This window comes from Nematolebias whitei, chromosome 10, assembly GCF_014905685.2.
Source record: "Nematolebias whitei isolate Nwh7 chromosome 10, NemWhi1, whole genome shotgun sequence".
Classification (NCBI taxonomy): Eukaryota; Metazoa; Chordata; class Actinopteri; order Cyprinodontiformes; family Rivulidae; genus Nematolebias; species Nematolebias whitei.
In genome coordinates, this window is record NC_056507.1 from 37882738 (window position 1) to 37895317 (window position 12580).

The window sequence follows — 12580 nt, forward strand, 5'->3', positions numbered from 1 at the left end:
TGTTTTTGGTCTGCCATTTGGGGTCATACTTATCAAACACTATGATAGAATGTTCGAGCCTATCAGACCCTCAAGGCCAGACCAAAGACTGTCAAAGGGATCAAGCAATAGCAGCCTTACAAACTCAGAATGAAAATAACGAACGGACTCTAACTAAAATACTCTCCCAACAGAGTGAACTCGGTAGCATGTTACACGCTCTCGGACAACAAATGGCCGCCATCACTGTGGACAAACCCGCACCCGCCTACCGTTCCGAACCAACTTCGGCTCCGCTATCAACATGCAGACAGGAACCCGATGTCAGACCCACCGAACTTTTCGAAGGAGACTCCAGACTGGTCGGTGGCTTCCTCCTCCAATGTGAGCTCGCTTTCGCCCAAGCACCCACCAGGTACGCCTCTGATTCGGCTCGTATCTCGTACATCGTTTCCGCTCTCAAGGGCGATGCTCTTCAGTGGGCTCGCGCTCACCTTCGCTCACGCCCGTTGGCCTCGCTGCCTTTCTCCTCCTTTATAAGAGACTTTCGATTAGTTTTTGACCACCCTCTATTACAGGAGGAGGCACAACAAAGACTGTTTACCATTAGACAAGGCACAAGTTCAGTCGCTAACTTCTCCATCCGTTTCCGGATCATCGCGGAGGAGTCGGGGTGGGGAGAGATCGCACTAAAAAGCGCTTTCCGGAACGCGCTCAACGACAACATTAAGGATCAGATCGCCACCCGAGAACCTCCCCAAGACCTGGAGGACCTGATAAACCTTGCTATTCGTATTGACAACCGGAATAGAGAACGTGAGTTAGAAAGGGACTACAAATCCTGGGACCGTCCGTCAACCGGAAGTAGTTCCCCCGTACCAGCCTTCCCCGAACCGGAACCAATGCAGGTGGGTCGTGCAAAACTGTCCCCCGAAGAGAGACAACGTAGGATACTCGCCAATGAGTGTCTCTACTGTGGTAAAAGTGGCCATTTTGTAAGAAACTGTCAGCTCCGTTTAAAAGGAAGACTACCACAATAGTTCAGGGGATATTTGTGGGTAGTTCATCTTCTTCTCCTGAGAAAAGTTTCTGTCTTCCTGCATTAGTTTGTTTTGAAAATGTAAATTTCCCCACCCAAGCATTAATTGACTCCGGAGCTGAACAGTGTTTGATTTCCCTAGACATAGTCAAACATTTAAATCTGCCTATGTTTCCTTTGAATAACTCTATCAGCGTTTCAGGTCTCACCGGCCAAACCATCACCTCCATCACACACTGGACTCGGGACATTCATCTGGTCCTGTCAGGTAATCACCATGAGAAGTGAGATTTTTTCATTTTTGACTCCCCCAAGCCCCAACTTATTTTAGGCTATCCTTGGTTATCAAAACACAATCCCCAGATCAACTGGAAGGATAATTTGATTGAACGCTGGGGCGACACCTGTTCTGTTGACTGCTTACGTTCTGCCATTATTTCCGGGTCCTTGTCACCTCCGGTCTCAGAGGAGATTGACCTCTCCAAGGTACCTTCAGTTTATCATGCTCTGTCCACAGTTTTCAGTAAGCAGGAAGCTATCTCCCTTCCACCTCACCGCCCCTATGATTGCCCCATCGATCTCCTTCCTGGTGCCCCTCTGCCGTCCAGCAGACTTTATAATCTGTCGGGCCCCGAGAGGGAGACTATGAGGTAATACATGGCGGAGTCCTTAAGATCAGGAATAATTCGCCCTTCCACTTCCCCCCTCGGTGCTGGGTTCTTCTTTGTTTCTAAGAAGGATAAATCCCTGAGGCCCTGCATCGATTACAGGGGACTTAATGCAATCACCGTTAAGAATAAATACCCCCTGCCACTCATTGATTCTGTGTTCGACCGACTTCGTGACTCCAAGATTTTTACCAAGCTTGATCTTCGCAACGCCTACCACTTGGTAAGTATTCGAGAGGGAGACGAATGGAAGACAGCATTTAAGACTCCCCTCGGACATTTTGAGTATCTAGTTATGCCCTTTGGTCTCACCAATGCCCCAGCCGTCTTTCAAAACCTGATTAATGATGTCCTGAGAGATTTTTTGGACGATTTTGTGTTTGTTTACTTAGATGACATTTTAATCTTCTCTCGGGATCCCACTCAACACATTGGACACGTTAAAGCAGTTCTTCAAAGGCTCCTGGAAAATAAGCTGTACGTCAAAGCTGAAAAATGCGACTTTCACTCACCATCTGTACCTTTTCTGGGTTTTATTTTTGAGGAGGGTCGGGTTCGATCCGATCCTGAGAAGGTGAAGGCGGTGATGGACTGGCCTACACCCCAGGACAGACGACAGCTCCAACGGTTCCTGGGCTTTTCCAACTTCTATCGCCGTTTCATCAAGAACTACAGTCAGGTAGCCACACCACTGACTCAACTCACCTCTCCCATCCGTAAGTTTTTCTGGTCCCCAGAGGCTGAGACCGCCTTCCAGGAACTGAAGGGACTCTTTTCATCTGCTCCCATCCTCTCTCATCCTGATCCCCGTCGACAGTTCATCGTGGAGGTGGATGCGTCTGCTACTGGTGTGGGTGCGGTACTATCGCAACGATCCCCTTCGGATGGTAAGATCCACCCCTGTGCGTTCTTTTCTCGGCGATTGTCCCCCGCCGAGAGAAATTATGACGTCGGGGACAGGGAACTGTTGGCCATCAAGTTGGCCCTTGAAGAATGGAGACACTGGCTTGAGGGGGCCAACTTACCATTTGTAATCTGGACTGACCACAAGAATCTTGCCTACATTCAGGGGGCAAAGAGACTTAACGCCCGCCAAGCCCGTTGGTCACTCTTTTTTGCCCGTTTCAATTTTTCCATAACTTACATTCCTGGCTCACGCAACGTTAAACCTGACGCTCTCTCTCGCCAGTTTTCGACTTCTGAGACCGAACCACCTGAGGACATTCTGCCCCACACCTGTACCGTCGCCATTATGAAGTGGGACATTGAGAGGGAGATTCTGGAGGCCCAAAGGAGCGAACCGGATCCTGGCACTGGTCCTCCAGGTATGAAATTTGTTCCCGCTTCCGTCATCGGCAAGGTCTTGCATTGGGTCCACTCGGCCAAGTTCTCATGTCACCCAGGTATGAACCGTACTCTGTCCCTTACTAAGAGACATTTCTGGTGGCCAAACATGGACAGAGACGTTCGCCAATACGTGTCCGCCTGTACCACCTGTGCCCGTAACAAGACCAACAACAAACCCCCAGCAGGTCTCCTCCTTCCCCTTCCTACACCGGGGCGCCCGTGGTCCCACATAGCCCTGGACTTCGTCACTGGGTTGCCAGTTTCGGAGGGTAACTCAGTTGTCTGTACCATCATTGACCGTTTTTCCAAGGCAGCACACTTCATCCCCCTGATAAAATTGCCCTCAGCATTCGAGACTGCCCAGATCCTAGTAAAGCATGTTTTTCGATTGCATGGTATTCCCCTTGACGTTGTCTCAGACAGGGGTCCTCAATTCATCTCCCACATTTGGAAGTCCTTCTGCCAGACCTTGGGAGCCACCTCCAGCCTGACGTCGGGTTATCATCCTCAGTCCAACGGACAGACTGAGAGGTGCAACCAAGAGCTCGAAGCTGCTTTAAGGTGTGTCATTGAACTCAATCCAACCACCTGGAGTCAACATCTGCCTTGGGTTGAGTATGCACATAATTCCCAGACGTCGTCCGCTACTGGCCTCTCCCCCTTTGAGGCCTCCCTGGGGTACACTCCTCCCCTGTTTCCCTCTCAAGAAGCTGAGATTTCTGTTCCCTCTGTCCAGCACCATCTCCGTCGTTGTCGCAGGGTTTGGCGCCAGACCAGAGCAGCACTCCTCAGGACGGCCGACCAGAATAAACGATTTGCCGACCGACGCCGTTCTCGTGCACCCCTGTACCAGGTGGGGCAACAGGTTTGGTTGTCCACCAGAGACATTAAGCTGAAAGACACACCCAGGAAGTTGGCCCCCAGATTCATTGGTCCCTTTCCCATTGTCAAAATCATCAACCCTGCAGCCATCCGTCTACGACTACCCCCCACCCTGCGTATACATCCCACGTTTCATGTCTCCCAGATCAAACCTGTCTCCGTCAGCCCTCTTCACCCTCCTACCCGCCCTCCACCACCGCCCCGGTTCATCGACAATGACCCCGTTTATTCTGTCCGACGCCTACTGGACGTTCGTCGCCGGGGCCGGGGTCGTCAGTATCTGGTGGACTGGGAGGGCTACGGTCCAGAGGAGCGTTCATGGGTTCCTCGCTCCTTCATCATGGACCCCTCCCTCATCACTTCCTTTTACAGGGATCACCCGGAAAAGAGATCGCCTGGGGGTGATGCTTGAGGAGGGGGTACTATAGGATTCCCTGCTTTCTCCTCCAACAACCTCCACTCTGCAGCTAATCAACTGATTGACTACACCTGTTTCCTGCCATCAAGACTCCACACTCCTGCTCTACTTAAGCCACAACCTGACGTTCAACCAACGCTCGAACATTAATTACCTCTGGTAAACTGTGACAGCCAGTACAATACTAGACTTTGACTCGTCTGCACTAACCTGTCTGTCTTCTCCCTGCTTGTCCAGCTCTGCTCCAGTCATCCAGCTTGTCGGACCTTTTCCTGCCTGCATCTGGTTGCCAACCCTGCACATCAAGATCACACTGAAGGATAACACTCAGACCATTCCACCAACTCTCAGCAACAGTAAGATACTTACCTCTTTGGACCTCACGGATCTCGTGGACTCTTATCTTCAAGGATCGTCTGTACCCACGTTCACGACAGTAAGGCCTCCTTTATCCATCTTCAAATATTCTGAAAGGATCAACAGACTCCGTTACTCACCGCCCTCCCCTCTCTCTCCCACAGCCAAACACACCAACTACGCTGTAAATAAACTACCTTTTTGTATTCCCTTGTCCTTGTGTTTTTGGTCTGCCATTTGGGGTCATACTTATCAAACACTATGATAAATTTAAGTTATTTAAGAAATGGTTGTGTTGACAGTATGTTCTTGAGTGGAACAGATAAGGAGGAAATAATGAAAGTTGTCAAAAAATTTGCTGATAAAAGATCAAAGGATTGTGAAAATATGGATATGGTGGTTGTAAAGGAAATAATGAGTACATCTGTAATTTATCATTTTCACAAGGAATTTTCCCAGATAGAATGAAGGTTGCTAAGGTCGTTCCTCTTTTTAAAAATGGTGACAAATGTACATTTAGTAATTATAGGCCTATATCTCTATTACCACAGTTCTCTAAAATTCTTGAAAAATTGTTTATGTTTAGATTAGATAAATTTCTTGAGAAAAATAATATTTTAAGTAATAATCAATATGGTTTTAGGTCAAACTGTTCAACATCTTTGGCTCTCATGGAGTTGATAGAACAAATTACTACAGCGGTTGATCAAAAACAACATTGCATAAGTATATTTGTGGACTTAAAAAAAGCATTTGACACAATCGATCACACCATTCTGCTTGATAAATTGAATCATTATGGTATTAGAGGTCCTGCTTTGCAGTGGATAAGCAGTTATTTGAGAGATAGAAGACAGTTTGTTCAAATAGATGAAGTAAAATCTAATTTGTGCAGAACTCCATGTGGTGTACCACAAGGTTCAATACTTGGACCTAAATTGTTTATATTATATGTAAATGACTTAATTGAAGTATCTGATATCTTCAAATGTGTTTTGTTTGCTGATGACACTACTTTTTTCTGTCTGGGTAAAGATATGGAACAATTAATTGAGTTGATAAACAAGGAATTTGTAAAAATACAGGATTGGTTTAAATCAAATAAGTTATCATTGAATATTGATAAAACTAATTTTATGGTATTTAGTAAAAAAAAGATAACTTTGGATTTTTGTTTCAAAATTGATGGCATTAAAATATGTAGAGTAAATGAAGTAAAGTTTCTGGGCGTAATCATTGATGATAAACTATCATGGAAACAACATGTAAATTTTGTAAAAACTAAAATATCAAAGTCCAGTGCAGTATTATATAGAGTAAGGGACTTGTTAAATAATGAAGCTTTACATTTACTTTATAATACAATTGTAGTCCCACATTTTACTTATTGTGCCAATGTTTGGGGTACAGCATGTAAATCCACAACAAGGCCTATATTTATTCTGCAAAAAAGAGCAGTAAGAATTATAACAAGAAAGAGTTATTGTCATCCTTCTAATGTTCTGTTTAGTCAATTGAAATTACTTAAGTTTTATGATTTGGTGGATTATAATATTCTTTTACTTATGTTTAAGGCCCATAATTGTTTGCTGACATCAAACATTCAAACATATTTTGTAAAAAGGACGAGTGGTTATAATCTAAAGGGATCAGAGATCTTTGTAAAACCTAAGTACAGAACCAGTTTGAAGGGACGCTCTACGACCATACATGGAATAGGTTTATGGAATAATTTGGAGGATGATGCAAAAATGGAGAAGTCAATTTTTACATTTAAGAAAAAGATAAAAACTATTTTGTTGGAAAAATATAAACAACTGTTTGTCTAATTATTTTAAATGTAAAATCTGTTTGAGTTATCTACGTTGTTGCAATATTGTGATTGACTTTTTGTTTGAATTGATAGTTAAATTGATCTGTTAAAGAAGGAGCAGATTTGATAAGAATTTTTTTCTTCTTCTGCTTCCTTTCATTTTATGTTTATTTTTTTTAAATTATCTAAATTGTATTTGTGTGTTTTTTTAATGGAACTGAAATGAATGAAATAAATAAATAAAATAAAAAATAAAAATAGTAATCACTCACATAGGCTCATTTTAAGACAGGTGACAAAACATGACACAGAAGTACTACTGTGGGGGGGCTAGATGATTCGCCCTTTTCCAATTGCTCTGAGAGAAAAGTTGTTTTATTACCTCTAAACCTAATCGGACGATGAATATTGCTCCCTACCCCTGGGCATAATATTGACTTTTTAACTTTTCATTTATACAGGTCACGAGGTCTCGTTCCAGAGAAACCTGTGCCTGAGACCTGATTTGGATGGAGTTCAATAATGTTTTCTAAAATAATACTAAATGATTGTCTTTGCCTTAAATGAGCTCATTTGGTGTGTCCGGTTTGATACAAGGGATGACATTTTTTAATGGTTAACTCTTTGGAAAATTATATGAGAGCTTGGGTTATATTTGGCAATTTTTTTTGCAAACCCTGGATTGAATAACAGTAGGGGAAGATTAAAAACTACACCATATTTTATATTTCTGAAACTAAGACTCAGACTGGGGGTTAGTATATTACGACCGGTAATACTTCAGATTTGAAACAGAAAACTGTTTCAAAGAGGGGGAAGGCTGCTCAGCAGGAAACAGTTCACACAATGATTAGATCATTACAAAATATACAAAGCAGGAAACAGTTCATATAATGATTAGATCATTACAAAATATACAAAAATAACTTCTTAGGGTTTTATATTTAAATGAACAGCAGAAAGCCAATTGTAAGTTTGAAGCAGAAAGCCAATAGTAAGTTTGAAGCAGAAAGCCAATAGTAAGTTTGAAGCAGAAAGCCAATAGTAAGTTTGAAGCGTTTAAAGGATCATTTATGATAATCACATTGACATTTGAAAAGTGGAATAAATCAGAAGCCTACAAAACGACATTGCACTTGTATATATCGGTTTAACAAAAGTATCTTTCTCTTTCTTTGTTGTAATGTGTACAAATTCCAGAAAAGGGGGACGCCCCTAGCATCAAAACAGACTCCTGAAGTGGATTTGAGCAAAGATTAAGGGGAAATGATTCGGTATTTTTAAACACAACTGACTTGACTGACTGGACTGGACGTAAATAGTTTAATCGGGCTAATAAAAAGTTTCATGAACAAAGTATTTTAACCACATTTTTTTCTCTCCCTTTTTTTCCTTGCTCTTGCTTCCCCTCTCTAGCACAGACAGGTACCTGGAGGGAAGATTAAATTCCGCTTGTTTCCACAGTGTATATGTCAGTTGTTTAAACTTTTAAGGTTATATTGTATTTTGATGCTGTTGGCGCAAGCGATTAATGAAGTTACTTCCACAGGCTCCAGGAGGAGGGAGGCCAGCGTGGGGGATTGCTTATTGCAGGGTGTTGTTGTGTATTATTATGTTTAACTTTGCTTATTGTAGGTAGACCTGTTGACTGCAAAGGCTTGGAAGGGTAGAAGACGGGACGGGAGTACACAGGTATCCCTGGAAAAGTCCAGTATGTACCTCATTTCAGTTTCAAGTGTATAGATGGATGTAAGAATAGCATTGTATTTCAGTTTTACAAACTCTGTTTTATAACATTACAGTGTAAGAGTACACACTAGCAGTAGCAATAATAACCATCAGGGTGTCCCATAATTAAGAAACAGGTTTTACTCACTAGGAAGTAACCACAGTCAGTTTTTGACCAGGCCCACAAATGGGTCATGGATCCCACAGATAAAATAAGCAAAAGGCCATACAGGGTGTTTAACAATTCGCAAGCTTTGGTGTCCAGCTTTTCTCATCAGGAGGGAGAATCTATGACCGAGGAGATTGACTACGGACCATCACACTGGACTGGGTCTTGCTGAAAAGAGGGATAGGACCCCACCAGGTGGTGGAGAGAGCATCACACGCCATCGTTCTCCAGAAGGAGAGGGACACCTGTTACAACCACAACCAGTGCACCCCTGGAGAGGAGCGGAATCGATCGCTGGACCAGATGGAGGGTGATCTGAGGACAGCTCCCCGCTACACCTGGAGGAGGTGATAGGACCTCCGTGGGAGCTCACTCTTTGTCCCTTTGTTCTGGTAGGAAAAAGGCAGTAGCAAACATTGGAGAAGAAGTCTCCGCTCTGCCTAAGTCGGTCAGTCAGGTGGAACGGGTAAGGACGGAAGATTACTAGCCCTGACCGTGAAGAACAGAAGACGTGTCAAACTGATTTTAGTTTTGTCCCAATGCACACACACGCCATTTAGAATGTCTGATCAGACTGATAAAGGTTCTGAAGACTTTACATGAAGATATCTCTGCGGGCCGAATCCCGCCGAGCACCAAAAGGACCCTTGTGGACGAACAAGGCCTCCCACCGCAAGCTCAAGAACCGAAGACCTGCTAGATAGTCCTGTTTAAATTGAGTGTGTTGTCTTTTTCCTGTTTAATATGAGTGTCTTGTCTTTCCTTTCAGTCATTCTGAAAAACAACCAGAGAAGGGTCGTGGATTCAATTGGAAACTCTTAACTATTCAAAAATTTACTCTATTCAATTGGGCATTTCATCATTCTAAAAATACCACGAGGTATTTTAAAGGTGGTTTAACAGGAGGTCAATTTTGGTATTAGGGTAGAGTTTTACTTATTTTGGTGTGTTGGGCATTTATCTTTTACTAGGAGTGTTGCGTTTTTGTATTTTTATAAAGGTTGATGCATTTGGTATTTTTACAGGTTTTGAAGGGTTTGAACCAGGGGTCTGGTCCAGGACCCCTGGAGGGTTGCAGTAAGTTTGGGTCACTTCCATCTGGACAAATCCAAAAGGGTGTGATCTCCCATGAATATGGGGAGATCAAAAGAGGGATTGTTGGATTTCATATTTTTATACCTTTTTATATTTCCTATCAAGCAGTCAAATGTCATGTTATACAAAGTGTGTGTGTGTCTTTCTTCCAGGGTTGAACTATATTTATAGAAAATGTTTACTAATTCTAACTATTTTACCTTTACATATAATCTTATATCAGCTAATGATAATTTTACAAGTTCACATTTGATATATTACAAGCAATCAAATCATGCCAGATAGCAGACTGATTAACATAAATAAAGCTAGAACACATTTCTTTAATTTAGACTTAATATAGTTTGACTAAATAAAATCCCTCAGGTTCTCTCTTAATAATAACAATTAGCATTTAATCGTTTAATCATTGTTGAATACAGGGTCGGTTTAGGTGAGAGGACACAGGGTTAATTGTCACAGTAAGCTAAAACAGAATGTTACTAGATGTGGGAGCAGGGTGACTTCAACTGAACTAAAACACAAATCAATTAAAAACACGCAAACATGAGTTAGATAATAATTAATAGTTATTAATTATTCCTAGAAATAAACAACTTTAACTCAAATCATTTGGTATCACTAAGGTATAATCACGTTAAACTGAAACAAAGCTAAAAAAACAAAGAACCTATTTCAGGGAGCCATAAACTTTTTATCTGTGGAATTTAGAAACTAACGTCCTTCAGGGGGTGGGGCAGACCAGTAACCATGGCAACCGAAGGGCTAAGCCAATCAGAAGAGCTAGCTTTTTCAAGCTTTCATAAAAGCCGGAAATGACACATGCCCAGCGAGCATTTCCGGGGAAGACCAGACCGAGACGGTTCGTTCTTAATGCTCCAAATATATGCATATATTTTACAAATGTAATTGTTTGTCTCTGAATACCTGTAACTCCTGTTTGTCAAATAAATCTTTTATACCAAGGGCGATGTCTCAGCTGTCTTGAACACGACGTGGTAACCAGCCACGACACTACAAAGCTTTTCTTTCTGCAGCTGTGCAGCCTCCATGCCACACATTGATGCTGGAGCACAGGATGCTCTCCACTGCACACCTGTAGAAGGAGGTGAGGACTGAGCTTCCCAGACCAGCTCGTCTCAGCCGTCTGAGGAAGTAGAGTCTCTGATGAGCTTTCTTGATCAGGCTGGTGGTGTTGTTGCTCCAGCTGAAGTTGTCATTAATTTGTACACCCAAGTACTTGTAGCTGGAGACCACTTCCACCGCAGATCCTTTTATGTTCAGGGGTGTGTAGATGTTTTTGTTCCTTCTGAAGTCCACAATCATCTCCTTTGTCTTCTTCACATTGATGTGAAGGTTATTCTCTTTGCACCAGCTCTCCAGGTGTTCCACCTCTTGCCTGTAGCTGGACTCATCATTGTTTGTGATGCATCCCACCACCGCTGTATCGTCTGCAAACTACAATGTGACAGAGACACCACCAAGTCATTAGTTCAGGTATGTTGATGACACATGGGTTAAAATTAAATAAATCTCAGGAAGTCCAACATTTCACTGATCACATCAACTCTGTGGATAAATATATCAAGTTCACACGAGAAGATGTAAAAAATGGCAGGCTGGCTTTCTTGGACTGTGAGGTCTCAGTTTCTGATAGAGGACATTTGCAAACTGAGGTGTACCGCAAACCCACCCACACAGACCAGCATTTGCAGTTTGACTCCCATCACCTTTTGGAGACTCGTGACTGCCACCTAATAGACACAAACCTAATACATTCAATCATCACATCTCCCTTTCTTTAAAGTAAGAATGTTACAAAAAGAATCCTGTCAACATAACTAGGTATATCACCTGAAGCAGCATAATACAGTATAGCTACAATAAAGCTACCTTATTTTTTCCATAGTAGATAACATACCATTAATACATCAGTTACAAAATTTAAGCATTTTAACACTTTTCTCTTTAATTCTTAAATTAAATTTTTTTTTTAAATACTTTTTTCATATTGTCCCTTTCTTTCATAACACTTATAAGTTCAGTCTGTCAGGTTTTTTCACAACTCTAGTAAATCTTAGCACAGGTGGATTGTCTCTGCTAGTGTCCATTTCAGTTGCAGGAATACTCTGAGAGTCCTTACAACCTTCTCTCGACTCATCAAGAGTTTCCAATGGAGTTTTCAACAAACGGCGACGATTACATCTCAGAACTTTCCATCTTCAGTTTTCACCTCAAATGAACGTGGAACTACTTTCTGCAGAATATCCTGATGCATGCTCAATAATCCAGGTAGAAAAATCTAAAAAAGTTAAATCTGGTCCTCTGGACATTCAAGAAAACAAAACAAAGCAAAACAACAAAAAAATGTAGAAACGTTTCGTCTCTCATCCGAGAGGCTTCCTCAGTCTGAGGTGCTGTATTCAGCCCAGTCTCTTAAATAGCACCTTCTCTGAGTGGATCAACCAGTTTTGCTGCTGACAACCAAAACCAGCTGATCACATGCTCAAGAAGGACCATCAGCCTAACAATGGATCATTAGCACACTGATGGCTGTTTACTATTCACAGGGGGTTGAGTGATACTAGCAATCACAGCATTGTAAGAGGGGGACGATTGAACACGTAGGCCTCCACCCCTGTTTAACGATGGACGATTTCTTTTCACAAAGATGGCCTCCTTTACTCCTCTCTCAAACCATTGTTCCTCTCTATCCAGGATGTGCACATCTTCATCCCTGAAAGAGTGACTGAGCTGAATACAGCACCTCAGACTGAGGAAGCCTCTCGGATGAGAGACGAAACGTTTCTACATTTTTTTGTTGTTTTGCTTTGTTTTGTTTTTTTTTGAATGTTGTGGAATTTCAGGTTTTATCCTTCAGTATTATTTTAATCAAGTTTGAAATGATTTCAGGTTTATCCTTCAGTATTGTTTTAATCAAGTTTGAAATGCCATGTATTAAAATGAGGTGTCTGGGTGTCATTATTGAGGTTTATACTAACCGTACAATCATTTAAAGGTTAATCAGAATGTTAATGAATTACCTTTGTCATTATTGAGGTTTATAATAACCGTACAATCATTT